The sequence below is a fragment of the Coenobita brevimanus genome, chromosome 97 (genome assembly GCF_032717465.1).
Source record: "Coenobita brevimanus isolate Jiangsu-jjx chromosome 97, ASM3271746v2, whole genome shotgun sequence".
NCBI lineage: Eukaryota > Metazoa > Arthropoda > Malacostraca > Decapoda > Coenobitidae > Coenobita > Coenobita brevimanus.
Window position 1 is genome coordinate 29,373,944 of NC_137050.1, and position 20,343 is coordinate 29,394,286.

A 20,343-nucleotide genomic window follows, 5' to 3' on the forward strand; every position below is an offset into this window, starting at 1 on the left:
TGAAGTAACTCAGCAGGACACTCAGGAAATGGAGCCTTCAAATAAGTAGGTACTGATGAGTAAGGATGGAAGTTTTGAGGATGGTGTGCAAGAGGGTACAGCAAGGAAAGGAAGTGAGTAAGGAAATGAAGAAGCACGACACAACTGTGAGTAAAGTATGGGGGGAGAGGGAAGAGGGGAATACAGAGGACGAGATGGAGAGATGAGGTGGAGAGGTATGTGAGGGAGAGAGGGGGAGGGTGTCTGAGGAAGGGCAGCCTGATGGTTGAGAAGTAAGACATGGAGGAAATTTGTTTGTGGTCAACCCTTCTAGAACTAAGGTATCTGGCCATACTCTGTATATAGACAGAAAATACCTAAAATACAAACTGCAGAAAGATAGTGTCGTCATAAATCATACAGACTATGTAGAGCAAAATCTACAAGTAAAATGTCGACATATTGTGATACACGCTGGCTTAAAGTTATCTATAAGGAATTAATACTGACAAAAATACTCCTCGCCATAATCAATGAACCCCTACAGGTATTCATTATACTATGATTACAGGCAAGGATGAGATAAATGATACAGAGTAATTTGGTGGAAGTCGCACCTAACAAGTGCATTATGTCCACTGACGTTACACTGATTCTTCAAGTGGAGGTAATTACTACTTACCATACACTTGTCATTAACATACAGCAAGTAAACGCACTGAATAGAATATACAACGACAACAGTGAACAGGCAACTATACGAGAGGCACAGACGCACCCATCGAGACTGCTTTAACCATGCAAGATACCATGCTACGGAGGGAGATATTGTCCCATGAAATACAAAACACAGGGCATATATTACAAATAACGGCAATACATCAACAGTCGAGACAGGCAATAAGCTACACATTGCTGTAGCTTATGATATTCCCGGCAGTCTGCACTCTAATCCTATCTCCTTATGGTTTACAGACGCATAACTTTCACTTCGATGAGGGTAAGCTACTGAAAAATTCGAGGGAGAGATGACAGCGAATTTACCTACAAACCCTCAATCCTCGTTTTTTTTAGGCTCAATTATTAGTTACAATTACCACACAACCAACAGATTAAATAACACGTCTATTAACCCCTACGGCCCAGGGAGTCTATGTGTCTCTCCTAAGATTAACAAAATGTCTGGTGTTCGGTATTAAAAAAGAAAGTTGAAGGACTTAATTACCTTGACGCCGCTCCATGAACAACTTATAATTACTTTCGCTCATCACTTGACTGCTAGCATAATTACGAACACAATAACAACCCACGAGCCACATAATCAATCGCTTATCGCTATTCTTTACACCTCATCATCGAATCAACAGCATAATCACTGAAACATCTATTAATCACCAATCCCACAACTCCCTCACCCCTTGCCTCATCATCTGCAGGTGATGATGGGATGAGGATAACTGTGTGGACACCTAAAAACGCCCGTCACACAAGCACACAAAGGCGGGCCTAGGGAGACAGTGGGGGCATTGAGTGGCTGAGACAATGTGTACCTCTGCGGATCTGTCGTCGCGATGTGATATGGCCAATTTCATTCTCACTATCACCTTCGCATCTTAATCGTGTTCACACCTTCACTTCGCTGAACGAATTGCTCGTTTTCCGTCCTCATAATTTATCGTTTGTATCCTTCGTCTTCGTAGCACCACAACGGTTTTCCTTCCGTCACAGTTGTATCTACACGACATCTATTTTTCAGTCATGTTCACTTTCACAATAAAAATAAATACAATACATATTTGGCACAGCAAACATTAAATATCAGGCACAATAGATCACCAGCAAACACACGAAGGGCTTAATAATTTTCCATGACTGGTAATAATTTCTTCCTCCACAATACCGTCTGTTGTTATCCACTCGCTCTCGCCATCATTTCCATCTCTAACCAGCGTCACTATCTCCACATCCCGGCCCCCGCTATCTTTTCCCAGGCCATCAACACTATCCTCTTCTCCGCCACTCACACTCACAGTCACAAACACACATACACACACATCCCGACGATCTCCAGCACTGATACCCGACGCACCCAATCACAACACTACAATCGCACCTCACACTCACCACACAAACGCACCCTATCACCTAAATCACTCCCTCTCTCTCGTAACGGGGGAGGGGGAGGGGGAAAAAAAATATCAGGGGAGGTGGAAAATCTGTGTCGCTAAAGATGAGGATTATAAGCCCACCTGTGTAGTTCTTCGCGTTGGCTGGTTTGCACAAAAGGGAGGCTTGGTTTGTAGCGGGTTATAGGAGACTTAGCGGCCGCCCCCTCAGACCGTCTCAATACCCGCGGTTGTTGTGGGAAATACGGGAAGGCTGTGTGTGGTGATTACGACAGAGAATACCTTACTGTGTGCAAGGAACACGGCCACCGCTCTTCATGTGCCGTGTAGAAGGAGGAGGGGCTAATGGCAGGGGGAGGAGGGGCCAAGGGGAAGGGTTAAGGGGGGAGGTAGGGAGGAGCAGCTGGGAAGAGTGAGGGAGGAGAAGGAGGAGGAGAGGAAGGGGGAGGGAAAAGGGGGAAGCTGTTTGGAGGAGAAGGGTACGGTGTAAGGGGAGGGGAGAGGGAGGTTCAGGGGAAGATAGGAGAGAGGGAAGGTGTAGGGGTTACTGGGAAGAGAGATGGGGAAGAACTGGGGAAGAGGTGACAGGGAGGGGAAGAAAGTTAGGGAAGTAGTGGGAAGGTAAGGCTACTGGGAAGGGTGGGGGAGAAGGGAGAGGTGTAGGGGAGATTGAGGAGGGACAGAGAGGGAGACTGATGGGTAACAGGGAGGGAAGAATAGTCGGGGGGAAAGCAAGAAACGGAAGGGCAAGAGAAGTGGGAAGGAAAACAGGGAGGAGGTACAGAGGGGTGAAGGGAGGGAAGAAGGAGTCACAGTGGGGTGATGGGGGGGAGGGGGGTCGCGCGCGCCCACTGGAACAACCATCCCTCCTCCCCTGCCATCTCTCCATCTCTGCGGGCCAGGTGTGTGAGGCAGGGAGAACTAGGCGTCATTGTTCCCCTCAGTGATCTACAGCCTCGTCCATCCCACCCAGGAGTCTACCCTCGCGATCGCTCTCACAGATAAACACAAAGTAAAAGAGGGGGAAATTAAGCATAAATATTTAAAGACGAGATGGGAACGACGGCGGAATGTGGGGAAGCACAGGAGAGGAGACGGGAGGAAGGGGAGAGGGTGAGAGAGGGGTATGGGGAGGGTAAGGGAGGTAGGGAGGAGGGTGGGAGGAGCCGTGGGTGGAGCCAAGGTGGGAGAGGGAGGAGCTACGGTTGTCTGCCACGCCCAAGTCCCCCTCCCTTTTCTATAATACTTTGGCAGCAACTACACTTCCCACAAACATAAACACAATTCCTCCACCCAAACATTTTGCACTAAGGTGGATGGTGGGTCTTACTTGTGTTGTGGGCTGCGTGTTGGTGTTGGCGATTGCCATCGCTTAGAAAAGAACAACACTAATCCAAAGTTTGACAGTTAAAAGGGAAACTCGATACGTAAGTGTCTGAATTAACATCAGAAGCCTCATCGTCCAAGCTATGATTTTCCAACGTGACGCTGTGACGGGCGGGTGGTGCTAGCTGACTCAGTACTGGAAAACTGACTGATTATCAATGAAAGGCAATTGTGGTGACATGTCAAAACACCTGCAGACCTCAATCGAATAAGTAAACACTTCCCGATGTGATTTGCAGTAGTTAAAAAAGTGCTTAATGCTGACGACCTCAATATCCAAACACAAAAACCATGGACATCAAAGAAACCGAAGTGAGACACAGATAACATTACACATTTGAGAGTCTCGAATAAAGCAGATCTTGAAGACCCAGCAACAAGCATACGTTATGTACAGTTAGTTCATACACTAAGGCAATCATTACCGTCATTATCAGTCAATTAACCACATTTAGATCTAATACCACCTAAAACAATTTTCGTGTGCTGTACACAGCACACGCACCTACGATGTTATCCTAGTGACGGGCAGCTGATATTTCTCGGCAGAGGGAAAGCCATGGCAGGTAAAAGTTTCAACCTATCACAATTTACTACTTCCCAGATAATGAAGCTTTTAAAATGATTCTGCCGTCTCCTACACCATACACAAAACTCGTTCTCACTCGATCCAAACTCGTGGCAAGCAGTCTGATATGTGCATAGGAATTTCACTGTTGAATATAAAAAAAACTTTTCAGCTGACATGGGGGTCTACTGAAGGCAAAATCTGGTATAAAACACAAGTAGTTTATTTCGAAACGTAATGTTCGATATTCTGAATCTGAATTTATTGTTAATTTTATCATTTCTAACGATGACTGGGAAAAAATATATATATATTTATATATATATATATATATATATATATATATATATATATATATATATATATATATATATATATATATTTATAAATGACGTTGGCAAATCACCAGAAAAGTCCGCTTACCATCATCAGCCTGCAATAATTTTGCATGCCAGGATGAGGAGACTCAGAGCAAAAGCAACCAATCGCTCGGGACATACGAAGCAAATCCCCAGGTACTGTCCCCCTTCGCCATTGCCACATGTGCCCTGGGAGGTACGAGACTGCTTGCAACACAACAATTTGGAGGTGGGGTCGCCATATTCCGGCCAGACACTCCCGTCCCCTTTAGTTACCTTTCATCTCGGGGAAGGGGAGGGGGGATGTTTTCCAAAGGGGATGTACAGAAAACAGCATCTTAAATTTACTGCTTCAGTATGTAGCCTAAACCTAGAGTTACCTTAACCCTGTATACTGCTAATGGGAAGCTAAAATACATTTTATGTCAATCTTTCCCAACACAGTGTAAAAAAAAAAAAAAAGTCTGCATACCGTCTGGATCGAAGACAGGATGTCTTAAGGACATTACAATTTTTTTTTTTTTCCATAAAACTCATTTTATGATCCGTGAGAGCTGCAGATAATCAGTCGAGATCGGTCATTGTTACTAAAATAGTGTTAACACTATTCTGTTCCTGAAAATATAATGAAATGCATGTACACCGTAGGCGCAACCAGATGGACAGGTGATTCTTCCCCCCCCCCCAACAAAGGACCGGCGTTCCACTCTATAAATATATAAAGCCATGTGGTATCATAATCTTTCAACTCTGTCACGGATCAGCGAACGACAGTCGAATGTGTCCACGAAAATAAAACAGATGATGGACAACTACTGTAGTTGAATTTATATCAATTTTGAACTAGCTTATAAGCTAACATAGTGCAAGTGGCTTTGATATAATACGCGATAACACACTATTATAGGGATGTAATTAATACCTATTACTCAGTAAAATTCAGCATCCTATGCACCATTTTTTTTCTGTAATGGATTATTGCCAGTTACTATCATCTCACGTCCGCGCTGGAGTGGCAGGTTTCATTATAAAACTGCAGGAATTATGCTGTGTAAAGATCACCTTACCCAATAACAGAGCTGAATGTCACTTTCCTCTGTCACTAATACAAGGTGGCAGGTTGGGGCGCCCACCTTTCATACACTCGATTTAGTGCAACTTTCAAGTTGCTCTACAGTGAGTCGCAAGCCAACTGGTTTTCTGAAATACAAAAAACTATTTACTACGTTGGCTGGTAACCAAATAAGTAACAGACGATACCAATATAAGTACTAGACGCCTGATGGCCTATTGGGTAAAGGCGCTCTAGCTGGATATGGCCTGTGAGGGTTTCCAACTGAGTGATGGCTTGGGTTTACTGCTCACAAAATACCAGTCACCCTTGCCTTAGATGCCAGGACTATGTAGCTTACTCCCGGGTCCCTACGCTCATGACGGGAAAGAAAGAAAGAAAAAAAAAAGACCGAATGCAACAATACATACCTGATTTATCAACCTGGTAGACCGCCACCACTTCACCTAAAATTACGAAGTGTAGTAATAGCGCACTGCAATAAAATTAATTTCCTCCCCATTAACATTTTTCTCTTTTATCTACGTCTAGTTTTACGACAATGAATTCTAGGTAGCAGCTGTAGATGCGTGAAGAATACCCGGCATTGTAAAGTTACTCCTTCATGAAGCAAACCAATTTATCTTGACCCCTGACAATTCCTTACTATGTAGTGTTTGCAGGGTTTTGATGTGTGTGGCATGCAGGATTATCGTAGCTTATTAATGTTCTTATTTGTATATGTATTTTTTTAATCTGTATACCAGAGACGTTATTTCTTAGACATGCTGAAATCAATGCTTGTGAGCCTGTGACTGTTCTAGGTATACTACTGTGTGCCTTGGAATGCATTTATTTTTATCAAGTCGGTTTTGAAAGTGGATCACCATACATATCTGTTCAGTATCGTTATCATGTTTAGATTTTACCCAGTCTATGTGCGATGCATATTCCAGTGAGTAGCAATTATCCAAAAATCATTTCGCACTTTTGTCGTTTTCTTGTAGTTTTTTATGATAATGTTCAAGTACTTTAATGTTTTTTTCGCCATATACCTGCTCACGATAATTTCCTACGTAAGACAATATACCAATACGTGCATAGTTCAGACTATGAATTGGCTCGCACCGCCATTCAAGAATCTGCAAAATTTTGCTTGATGCTGGCTCTGCCCGCATGGGAATGGGATTATACAGTATATGCAAAAACTCTCAGCTATTTTATCTGTCTACGTCCTGTTTATGCGTTATAATGTCATCAAACTGCTAATGGACTTTTTTTTTTTTTTTTTTTTAATCGTGAGCTCTTCTTTCCTACCACTTATCAGAGGCCACCATGTAACACAGTCCATGCTAAATAAACGTCTCAGAAAAGTAGTGGTATCTAAGCCTGACTGGAGACACATTCATGAGACGCGTTTTAAGTACAGGAAGGCTGTGAGGCCGCCGTGTGCCCGCTTACTGTCCGCCTGAATTTTCTTGCCGCTACCACCCCGCCCAGACCTCTCCCACGGCGCTCTGCCCTCTTCTCTTCCGGTTATGACCATAACCACTGTTTTAAGCAGACGCCTAAGCATTAAGTATTTCAAGGAACAACTGTGGCGATAAATTATTTGCAAAACTTCAGAAACTCTCCTCTTTCTACATACAATTATACAAGTAAATAGAGGAATTAATAACATGTCATAAAATAATTACAAGTATGGACTATTTTCATGTAAATACATATAGACTTGGATTCACTCAGTCGACTGAATATACATAGCCTGTTTACATAAACGTAAATGATATAATAACATATTTAAGTAAAAAATTTTTTTAATGTACCAATTGTAATGGTTTTCCCCATAACTGAGAACGCTTTAACAAAACCCTTATGAAAGTCTTGTACACTTTTTGTGTTCAGGATTAACTTAAAATCTATTCTAGTGTTGTCTATTCTGTTCAGTATGTGATTCCCTCGCTAAGCTGATCACTTGCATCATCATCATCATTCCAATCTCTGTTTCCCAGCCAAAAAATAGGCTGGGAGTCGAGAATGTTAGAAAACTGAAAATCACGACAGAGAGGAGAACTAGGTAACGGCATTCCTAATGAAATGGGTCATACACTCATTCACTCACCATTGAAACGCCTGGAATCCTGACTCTACCTCAGGCATAACCTTCAACACATATGCTGTTCATATTACTTACCGGGCAGAAGCAATCCGACGATGAAAAAAAAAAAAACTTTGACAGCAGCACCCAGCTCTGCAATACTGCAAGGGGAAAGGAAGTTATTTACGGGGAAGGCGGAGGAGCGAACCCCTGTGGTCCCACCCGCTACAAACTCTGGACGGGGTGAAGATCTATTATTGACACTGCAAAATTTCGTACGCCTAAGGAAGAACTATGGCGTTGTCCGCCCTTGGAACAGTGCCCCTCCATGGGGGATGGCCATTGAGGGTACGACCTCGCCTAAAACGTAGCCGGTGCGAAGGTCTACCGGTATGCAATTTCCGTGTTTCTAGGTAAAAACCATGATCATGCATATAGGGTTTGGTCAGAACCCTGTGGGGATGGCCTTTGGGGGTATCACCCTGTCTTAAATCGTGGCCCCAGTAAAGATCTACCATTATGCTCCTAGGCAAAAAATTATAGCAGTGTCCCGCCTGGGGGCCGCCCCTACCCCGCGGCGGGGTTGGTAATTGGGGGTCGTACCCTGCCTAAAACGTAGCCGGCGTAAACGTCAACCAATATGCAAATTTCGTGTACTATGGCTGTGCACAATGGGTTTGCCGGGATCCCCTGGTCCGTCCCCTCCCTCGTCGTCGGCGACCCTAAGTGACTTCACCCTTCTCAATACGTGGCCGAGGTGAACATCTATCAGTATGATAAATTTCATGCCTTTTAAAGACTGACTGCATAACGACTTTGTTCGAGACTATTGGGGGCTGCTCCCCTTGTGGAGGCGATCCTCAGAGGTCCCACCATGCTTCTAATATGGCAAGAGTGAAACTGCGCCATTACAAAAATTCGCGTTCCTATTAAAAAAAAAAAAAAAAAAAAAAAAAAAAAAAAAAAAAAACTGGCCGTGCCTGAAAGTTTTGAATGGGGCACCCGGAGGCTGTCACCTCCGTGGGGGATGACCCTCCATGGTTACACCCTGTTTGAAACCTGGCTCGGGGGAGAGGTCCACCACTGTGTAAAATTCGTTTTCCTAAATTTCCTCCCATAAGGACTGGACTCCGTTCTTCAAGAATGTACAGTAAGGGAGAGAGTGAGGGAGGAAGGAATGTGAGGGAGTGGCACAGTTAGAGACAAACACTATATTTGGCCGTCCCTGTGGTCGAGGGGAAAAAAAAAAAAAAAAAAAAAAAAAAAAGAGGGGGAGGGGTTGCCAAACCCGTCATGAACTCCTCCGTACAAATTTCACTCAACCAGCTCTATCCCTTGTCAGTTCCCCAGCCTCATCAGTCTCCATACTCGCTTTATCACACTGTCGTATCTATCCACATTCTCCTTGGCTTACCGCACCTCCTCCTACCTTCAAACTCTTTCACACTTACCCTTTTCATCATCCTGTTTACATTTTATTCTCTCCATATGATCATGCCATCTACTGTAAGCATTATCGATTCAGTTCAACTGTCAACAGAGTGGAGAGGGATGCCTTCACGCGGTGGCACCGATATAACTGGGTGGTTCCATTATTCTAGTATATAAACGTCCCTGACTCCCTCCCAATTCTTAAACGGATGATGGTGGACTGTAGGACAAAGGCAATGATAACCTTAATCCACCGAGCTCACGTTCAGATGGAGCCACAATAACAGACTTTCTTACTTCACATCTTTCACGAATCATATTTCTTATCCTTATCCTCCTTCTTTCTCATATTTTCCCAATAACCCCATCTCCCCCGCCGTAAGTCTTGGCTTTTCGGCTTCATATCACGCCAAATTCTCACACCCGTATGTTATTGTGGGAGCCAGAACTTCATGCAATCCTCCTGCAGCCGCCACACCTACACCGTTGTTTCCTATCAAGTCCTTCATATCACCAACTCTTTACCATTCTTGTTGTTACTCTACTTTCCACTTCTTTTATATATATTTACCACTCTTTTCAATTACATCACCTAGGTCAATAAGTGTATTAAAACTGTGCTGCCCTATTCCACAGCAGGACACTATGAACCTTTCAGGCTCACGGTACACGCAAATAATATCACAGGCAACACAAAACGATTTCTGTAACAATATCCCCGTTAGCCCTGAAACTGTTTTCTGTAAATCCCCCGGTTGCTAGACAACGCTGTCACTTCCTCTGCATCATCATCATCATCCTGCAATAAGACCGTGCCTTGCTCACTCTGCAGAGTGGAAAAAAAAGAGAGAAAGAAAGAAAAGGGGCACCTATGATAACCGTATACACCCCAGCAGTATTCACCACTTCATTATATCCTTGGGATGCCTTCTGTTTTCTGGACATACTCCCTCAGATGCACATCATACGCACCTAAGACCCACCTCAAACACCAACTAGACACACCAGTAAAACCTACCCCTCAGCCCTCCCTCCCAGTAAGTGAGAAGCTCAAAGAACTCTACGGTTGCAGCTGCCAGATTTCACAATTCAAACAAGTACAGTGACGCTCGGAGTGAATGTGTGACAAAGACACACAAACGGGATTTCGCCACCTCTGTATATGCAGCAAGAAAGAAGAAAGAAAAAAATCACATGCTCAGCGTGTAAAATCATCATCACTCCAACAAGGGCAAGTCCGTAAAAAAAGAAAAAAAGACTAAAAAAACTGCTACACGGTTTATGATTCTGGAGAAATGTCCTTGCCACCACCACCACACGGCGCAGAGTGGTGAGACAATGATCAAGACACAGGAAAAAACAGCGCCAATAAAAAGAGTACGAGTGAGGCCTTTGTAGTTTAGTGTTTCAGTATCTTCGCTTATGATTTACTTTTTCGTCCTAATCACGCTACCAACAAACGGTTTTATTCAATTTGGTAAGAGGCTTTGGCAGTGAAGGGGTTAATGACAATTCAATCCCTCGAAAAGTCTATACCGAATTAAATAAAATCGTCCGAAGGCGCCAAGAATAAAAAGAAAAATACGTTAGCGGACTGATGGGGAGAAAAAGGGGGTATGGGAGTTAGAGTGAATGAGGCAGGGTGATAACGGTACAGTAAATCAATTAGCCAGACTCTCCTAGTAACCTGGCGTAACCTGGTTTTGTGCATCTTTCCGTGTTCCTCCTCCTCATCGTCATCATCATCATCATCATCATTATCATCATCATCATCAGCAGCAGCAGCAGCATCACCCTACGTCCCACTAAAGAACGGGGTGGCAGTACTCCAGAAAAGGGAAGGAAAAGTACAAAGGCATGAGATTTAATTGTCGACTGAGTGACCAATGAAAAGGGCCACGTACTCATTCACGCATCATTCAAGCCTTCGGAACCTTGGATCAACCCCACACTCAATAACCATCTGTATATTTTCTTTCTTTTTTTCTTCTTCTTTCTTTTTTTATTTATTTATTTTTTTGCGTTTGTCTTCCGTCCTAACTTTTCTTTACTTGATCTGTATCGTCCTGTTGAGACTATGTGCATGACTGTCCAGTGAACGAGATGAGAATGAGTTAAGACAAGGATGAACAAGAATTACAATGAACAGCGTTATATATCAGTGGATGAAAAAGAAAGTGACGAATATAGACAGACTGTCTATTTGAAAAGCCCGGTCAGCCGTGACATTTCGTGAAATGGTGGTGGGTGCTGGCTATGAGTGATGACTTCTTTCTGTTAGCCGACCAGACCGCGGAGAACAGCGGGCAGCGGGAAGGGTCGTGGTGCAAGCTGGGATCGTGCAGGGCTGCTTGATGTTTTTGAGTATGCAACCCTATCATACGCATGGAGGCTGACAGCCCATCAATTCATTGTAGTGTGGAGATGGCAAAGCTGGTTGCGGAAAACAGCCGTAGATCCTTGTATCGTATCTCAACGGTATCCCTGACCCTTGTTAGCCTAGAATAGGCACGTGAGGCTGCGAGGATAGTAGTGTCAACACTATTCCCTGGCAAGGCTGTTTCCACTAAATTACACATCGTCCTCCTCCCACTGACCACCACTCACTATGAGCCTCTGGCACTGATTATATATAAAGTATATGAGTACCCCGGTGCTGAAGAAAGCCACGAACGACAGAAGTATTGAGTAGGGTACTTCCTTCGGGGCTAGTACTCCCTCAGGAATGCTACTTTCTCTCCAAGAGGCAAGATGTAGCTGCCCTGGGAAGTGAGCACCTCTTGGCTTAGGTGTGGTGGTGGAAGTAGTGCCGTTACCTTGCCTCACTTCGCCCACCCCACTGGCCAGGCAGTGTCGGTGAAATATTCCCCCCCCCCCCCGTGTCTACCTATATCCATGTGTGACATCATAAGCAGTTAACTGCATCACTACGAGAGGTCTTTCCTAAGCTAGGTTAAATTGTCTTATGGTTGCGCAGATTAAAAAAATGATCGGACTGAGAGATTTATCCAAAATGCCATAATAACACTCTCTGCTGTTCCTAATACACCGTACCGTAGGTGATTCCCAGTGTCAACAAGCGTGGTTTATATGCAGCGCAGTACTGACATAACAGCATGAAGTGACAGCCAGTACCTCAGTGTGTTGGCTTGCCATGAAAACAAGTAATGTTGGGCTTCTGGAAACAGATTAGTACCAGTCCTCTCGGCTATAAGTCAAAAAACATTTCCAACACATGCCACTTGGTACTCGTATGCATAACTTCTAAAAAAAAAAAAAAAAAAAAAAAAAAAAAAAAAGGAATTATCTTTCATCATTACTATGAAAAATTAACACTTAAATCTCATTATACAAGCTTTCTAACAAATTAATACGGACAGCAAAATACCTGACCGATGTGTGTTCTGAGGCAATGAACAATTATAACTTTCACATCAACTGACCAGACAAAAACACTGAGCATCTGGAGGATGCGCAGGAATAGTCAGCAGTATGAACTTATACTCCTAATTCCTCCACATTAACCTGGCGAAACCTATAATGCTTTATATCTTCTTCAAAAGTGCCCAGTGAAAAGGACCGAGATATCTGCACTCTCACAACAGCATTCGTTCATCAGCATTTGCCTAACATACCCATATTTCTCCACCTTAATCATCTGGTTGTTTGTGTGTTCCATCTACAGGTCAAAACACAGAGTGTTAGAAGAGGCCTTTGTTCTGCTGCTGCTGCTGATGATGATGATGATGATGATGATGATCGTGATCGCAAACAATTCTTGGTAAATAATTACACGATGTGTGTGTGAACTGAATATGAGACAAAATTCATTTCCCCATGGCCCAATAATTATCCTGTGTACCAAAAGCTTTCACATTTTCACAACGAGAGGTGTCTGTTTTACGACTGGTGTGATGATATTAGTTTTTTTTTTTTCTAATGACGCCGTTGGAGCCTGAGAAATATCAGTTCTCTCTGTTTTAATAAAATTTCATCGATTAAACTGTTCCCTTCCCCAGACTGGGATCGAACGCGTACCTTTGTGACAGCAGCCAACTCATCTAACCACTCGACCATCACAAGTGCTTAGCACCTAATAATAAACACTGTTTAAGGATTAACTTTGTTTATGAATGTAAAGTACTAGGCAATGAGAGAAGTAGGGATACATAAATCATATCATACTGTGTTTCGTCTGCTAAGCTAATTCTTCATGTACAGTAATTACTCTCACTGGTCTGTGTTCCACTCCGATTATCAAATGATGCGTTCTGAACTGTCTGCTTGTATCCTTTCCCAATTACGGCGGGCAGGCAGTACCAGCCCAGCAACACAATTTCATTCCTTATCTGTCCAACTTTCTAAAGTAAGAGTTAATCTGCTGGTCACCTCGTTTTTTCCCCCCCCTCAATCTGTACTTGACTCTCCCTATGACAACCACTCTTTTAATCGTGATGTGTCTCGGCATCTTGAAATGAATGGATCTTGATTTTCTCTCTCGTTTAAAATTCTCTGTTTGCATAAAGCATATGGTACAGACTACAAGACTCCACCAGTTTATAGGGCAAATTAAAAGCCTACCACTTAAATACACCTAGACAACTGAAGAACACCTGTAATCACCTGCAATATATCGACAACCTTAAAACATGCACACACCTGAAAATAAACTCGTAAAATGGAGACAAATAGTGTGATTAAAATTGCAAATGCCATAATACAATAAAAATATTCTAAGAGAAAGAAAGAGAGAGAGAGAGAGAGAGAGAGAGAGTCATACATCACCACTCTCCGCTCATAACTCACTCTCTAGCGTCCTGGGTAAACAGCTTACACTTGTACCTGCTGAGGGAGGCAGAGAGGCGGGCAGGGAGGAAATAGAGAGCAAGGGAGAGGGAGAGAGGAAATGAGAGAAAGGAAAAGAAAGAGAAGGAAGGAAAGGACGGAGGGTGGGAAAGAATGAGGGAGGAAATGACAAAGGGAAATGGAGGGAGAGTAAAAGGGAGGAACAGACGGAGGGAGGGAGACGAGAAGGGAGGAAAGGGTGGAGGGAAGGAGAGAGGGAGAAAAAGACGAAAGGACGGAGAAAGGGAGACAGGGAAGACAGATCGAGGGAGCACCACTGAGAGACATACGAAAGAGGAGGCGACCGAATAAAAACCCTTCCCTCCCTAAGACCCAAAATTACCTCCCCTGCACCTCACAGTTTCACCCTTACCGCCCTAACCCGGTGCAAATAACATCGTCACGGGCTATATCCGCACCCAGACGCCACCACCACAACCCCTACCCGCCTCATACAGACCACATTCCCAGTCTACACCGATGCAATGTCAACCTTAGGGCCACCACACGCCCCACTCTCTCCCTATGGTCTAAAATCCAAGTCCACAGCACGGGAGCGTCGACATTAGGGGTAGATGTGGTGTATCAGACTGCTGGATCTCGGTAGTGTTGGGGAGGGAGTGAGGGACGAGGCATGAAGCGACACTGGGAGATGGGTTATCATAGCGACACGTCAACACGGGTTACGCTGCCGAGTTAAGTGGCGGCCGATTGCTGCATGTAACTTGTCTCAGCCCCTCCACCTTCGATAGGCTGTCCTCCCTCTGACCATTTGAAGCGCTGCACGATGAACAATAAATCCACGGGTAACGCTGCCAAATCAGTGGCGTCCGACTTTCCTTTTATGCAGGAAGTAGGAATTAAAAAACGCAAGACTGTTCCCCTTCATCATTAGGAAAAGCTGCCCAGTAAAGTATAAATCTACGTGTTATATTGACGAATTTAGCTTCGGAAAGAGGGGGCATCGAAAAAAAACTACCGAAAACGACAAAATAAGTGGGGACGGATCTGTTGGACAAGTGACGCCCCTCTGATCATTAAAAGAAAAAGAAAATCTACAGGAAAACGACTGAGAAATTAGAAGCGAATCATGTCTATAAAAGTTCCAATGTTGAGCGAAATGGCGGTCAACTGTTGTATATGTAATTTGTCTGGGCTCCTCTCCACACCGCTGTCAGAAAATTGGCTATCCTCTAATCAATAATCCTCTGTTGACTAAGAAACTAAACTCTACGGATAAACAGCGACTGAGAGACTGAAAGAGAATCAAAGAAGTAATGGCCGATCCCTGTAAATATTCTCACCGCTGCTAGACAAGTGGCCTCCCTCTGGTCTTTTGAATCTCTGCCCGATAAAGTGTAAAGTTAAGGGAAACGACTAGGATATTACTTCTTTCAATCCGATTACGAATTTTTCACTTTGCTCAGGCCGCCGACAGATGATTATATTCGTTACGACAGTGGTTACCCTCTGATTATTAGTAGCTCTGCCCGAGAGAGAGAGAGAGAGAGAGAGAGAGAGAAAAAATGATACTGAAAAGCGCAGTCATTTACTCTCTCAGTCCGATAACTTATTTTTCATTTTAATCATTAACTCAAGAACAACCTCTAATGGTGTGGGGTTAGTGAAGGCTGTTATATAACCCATCCCATTAAAAATGTCTCCCGGAATTGAATAAAATCGTCTGGAGACAGCAAGAGTAAATACAAGATGTCACTGTAGGTTATTTCTAAGAATTTAATTTTGCCCATATTCCATGCCTAGTATGTTTTGCACACCTCAGTTCGGTTACAAGGGCCCAGGACAGTAATTATTAGCATTACGTGGGGAGTGAGGCCAATTTGTCTGCTTAAATACTAGTTGTCACCAGGTTTGGCAAATCATGCTTCTTTCTCTTAAACAATATATTACCTTAGAATAACTATGTATAAATAAATTACATGTTCTTACATAATTTCAATAAAAGTAAACTGATCATTGTGTATTATTATACCTAAATATGTACGTGCGCTATATGTTATAATTCTATGTAAGTATAAAAAAATTAATTACATTAAAACTTTGTATTGATAAGCAATTAAAAATATAAAAGATACATTTTTTTTTTTCAATATCCACTATACTCTAGATGACAAAAAAACAGATATTGCACTCATGATCATTGAGAATATCGTTGCTGAACAAAAACAGCATTGAATTAAAAGTGAAATTCGTAGACGACAAGAGTGGGATTGCTATGATGGTAGTGTACTTGGAAATTTCAGGTTCCTGTATCCCCGCTCCGATTCTAAAGCCCCGTCCCCCACCCCACCCAACCCCATCCTCTCAACTAAATTTGACCTGTGCCACTTCTGAACACACGAATATTCTCAACCCCGTGATTCCTGCGCACACATCCTCTAACATCCGGTAATGTTTTCTACAGATGTGCACTAGTCAACCAGCTTGCAATAACTGATTCGTTAGTACAGGTATTTGTCTGAGGGATTTTTGTAATAGCATGCTCTATAATGACAATGACAGCTCACAATATCACATAAACACCTACTGGTTCTTTGACTTAGGCTCTCTTTTCATTTCCTGAACAGGTCAGCTTTTTTGCAGGCTTCCAGACACAGGCTCTTTCTTTTCTACATTAAAAGTCTCTTCCATCCCAGCACCGAAAATATACTGCCTTCATTATTCCACTTGGTTCTCTGCACGTAATCCACTTCACCCAGATGACGTCTATGATTTTTTTTAGATGATTTTACATCTCTCATAAGTTAAATTCGTCTGGAAGTAGCACGAAAAAACAATGAAATACGTCATATGATTCAAGGTGATAAAAAGAAGAATACCGCCACCCCATCCCAGACGAGGTGTAATATTTACGGGTCTACCGGGTAATTGGTGACATGGTGGTATATATATCGGTTTCAACAGGGTTAGATTACGGTTTGTACAGGACAGATACATCGCTTCATGGTTAGGTTAGGTTAGGTTAGTAATCACTTGATAGAAGGGTCATCTTCGTCCTCGGAGAGTTGGTGATGTTGCAATAGTTCATCTTCTCACACCATCTGTGGCACAGCGAGTGGTTATCAGATTATGCTATGAATGCCTCATCTGATCTCCTAATCTCGCGAAGATCAATGATATCTAATTTCATAATTCTCACTCCATGGAAAACAACCACATGTCAATCTTGTACGTTTCAAGGTTCAGATTTCATGGTCAGCTTGATTAGCCCTTTTTGCTCCTGACCAGGTCTGACCGCAGTCACGGCCGGCTGCTTCATCACTCCTGGAGACTAAGGGCCGTGAATTTGTAGGACATGTCAAAGTGGAACAATGACCCAATACAAAATGGAGAGAACACATTCCGTCTAAACCCCAACGGTTGCATGTGACCTATATATGTCCAGTCATCACTGGCATACATTAATTTCCAGTTTCATTACCAAGACGAAGTTAGTGATCCGTCAATGAGCAATATCCACTATTTTTTTGAGTAACTCTATAAACACTCCATTCTCTGAGGCCCAGCAGTCCTCCAAACAAGTGAAACATTATGACAGCTCTTTCACTGTTACATGTTAGTGGTTGGCTAGCCTGACTTCCTCAAGTTTCGTATCTGCTGCTGATGAGATGATATAAGTGAACCCAGGAAATTCCGAAGAGAATACAAACATTCCGTGTTAGCAAAACCGAGGAAAGGTAGATTTTGTGGTGTCGGGAGCAAGGCACAAAGGAGATCAGTCATTGTTCAGGTCGCCCTCGTGTTACCACACCACTACAGGACGAGGAAATAATCACAGTGATGGAAGGCGCACCTGCATGCCCCTACGTCGTAAGAGCAGGATTACACCTGAATGAAGCACACGAACAGTTGTGCGTTGGCTTCTGTCTTCTGGGTTATGTGTTCGAACTCCAGCCAGTGGGATTCATTTAGCCACTTATAACAAAACATCCAGTTATCATTATACAGTAACTCTATCCTCATATGTAAAAATTGTTTAGACATTTTCTTTGAACTGACAGATAATGGCAATCTATCTACCTATTGCCAGACGCCTCAATCCCGTAAGGGGTGGCAACAAACAAATCGCCTCCATATCGCCCTGTCCCCAGCTCATATGCCTCTCCACTCCATCCCTCCATCTCATCCTTGGCCTCCCCCCTTCCACTTCACTCACACACTCTCCTCGTTAGTCTCTCGCTCTCCATCCTCTCCTCATGGCCAAATCACCTGAGTGTATTTCCCCTAATCCACACACCAACGCCACAGCGCATCTTCACTTCCTCACATGTCAGTCTGTCTCTGCTCTCCATGTAACTGTAAATGCTCCTCTAAAGCAACTCATTTCCACTGCTCTCACTCTTGACTTGTGTCCTAAAAAGGTCCATGTTTCACTTCCATGCGTTAGAGTTGGTCTCACAATACTGTCTTCAAGCGACTTTTTTTTTTTTACTTCCATGCTTAGTTCCATATTTCTTATCACTGCTTTCAAAGAACCAACAACATTTCTTCCTTGTTGCACCCTTTCAAGCACTTCATCATCCAAACTTCCGTCCTTGCTCATCATACTACCCACGTACTGTACTTATGTGTTCTCATTTTCCACCTCCTCATCATCCAACCTCACTGTACTGTACATTCAGTTACTTCATTTCTCTCGAAGACCACAACTTTACTATTCCCTACATTCACCTTTAGATTCCGTTTCTTACACTCTCTCAAACTCATCCACCAAGCCTTGCAATTCCCCTTCATCTTCACTTAACAACAGTATCATCTGCAAACAACAGCACAGGAAGTTTCCAAACGCTGCCCTCTCTCATTAGGGCCGCTCCAACATCCACTGCCCTAACTTGTACCCCTTGTATAACCCCATCCATATACAGACTGAACAGCCATGGCGACATGACACATTCTTGTTTCAATCCAACATTCAGACAGAAAAATTCACTCAGTTCACCGTTCATATCATAATTATCAACTTTAGCTAAGTAGAAATTAAATGAATACAGGAGAAGAGTGACTTAAGGATAGTTCTTTAGCCTACTGATTTGCAGTGTTGCTGACATGCAAATAAAAAAGAAAACACGTGAGATGCGGTTTACATATATCAAGTAGCAGTCGGAAAAACGCAATATACAATTATATTTCGCTTAGTTACCAAAAATACGCTGGCATACACAGGTTCGTCACCTGGAGCAAATGGCATCTCATATCAGTGCTACCAACCGTCTATATGACAAAGCAGAGAGAGCCAAAACTTTAGCCTTTCAGCAGATGTTTTCACAGATTTCACGCCACGACAGCTGTCTCCGACTGTACAATAGAATGCACCATACGCACACTTCCACGTCAAGTCACGTAGGCTATGCGTAACGTTGTCATGTTTTAAAAGTCTTGGACAAACATGCAAATATATATATATATATATATATATATATATATATATATATATATATATATATATATATATATATATAATACCGGCGTATATATTACACATTATTACACATACATATGTGCAGCTGGGCGTTCAAAACTGACATTTTCCACAGATGAATGACCTAAATTATGAGAAAAACATCCTTAAACTTGACATCGATGCTACATCTCGGCAACTTTTGTGCTACCAATTAAAGGTGTTCCATGACTTTGTCAGTACCTTATAAGTATGTTTATAACGGGTAATGTATGGACACTTATTTGACTTAACTATTACACTATGTGAAGCTTAAAAGTGATTTTAACCTAGGTGAGATATTTTCTGATCAGATGTGTATTTACAGTTCAGTCAATTCAAAACTCATTATGACCACCTTCTGATTAAATTCATATTCTAACTTGCCTTAACGCTGAAAGAATAACCCTGCAAAGGACGTGAATGGTGGTTGTGTAAGTGCTCTATTCCGTCTACATCATCGATCTATTTCCACCATCCTTGATCCCGCAACTGTTAAGAATGGAACCGATATTTTATGAAAAGCCTGACTGGGAGGGATCTCATGACACAAAGTACTGAAGAAAACTGAATGACATACGGTCCTGGAATGCTCATGTTTAGTACAGTTCAAACACTGGCTGATGTAAATTAGGCTTTTAAGTAATACATGCTATTAAATTTTTAAGTTTGGGAAATATTTGTCAGTGTATTCAGTTTTTCAGTGTGGTGGAAGGGGACGCCCATCATCCACTCACTCAGTGTAGGGCTACTCCAGGATGACTCTACATCGAGTGACAAGCCAAATGATTTCCTGTAACCATATAACTAACCCATACGTGTTCCCTACGTGCCAACAAGCGGGTGGGCGATGGGTCAGTGCCCCTCCCCGGAAAACAAGTACCTAAAAAGACAAACATAATGCCTCGGACCCGGACGGACCTACAGGCGACGACCAAGGACCAGACAAGGGACACGATGAGGATGGCAACATGGAGTGTGTGGGAGCAGATGAAAGAAAGAAAAAAAAAGTGGACATACGTGGATTGACTGTGACCAAATG

The 20,343-nt window shown here is 43.0% G+C and overlaps 1 protein-coding gene across 2 annotated transcripts in view; it reads right to left on the reverse strand.

Moving 5' to 3' along the window:
• The window catches only part of LOC145413701 (uncharacterized), a 41,931-nt gene extending 39,578 nt beyond the window's left edge, over window positions 1-2,353 (reverse strand). The window contains exon 1 of one of the 2 annotated variants that reach the window (XM_080283357.1): window positions 2,229-2,353. The gene's annotated coding sequence lies outside the window, so the exon portion shown is untranslated. Of the gene's footprint in view, window positions 1-1,204; window positions 1,283-2,228 lie in introns of those variants that run through there. The other variant, XM_080283356.1, reaches the window with a different exon arrangement.
• Between the last annotated feature and the right edge of the window lie 17,990 nt (window positions 2,354-20,343).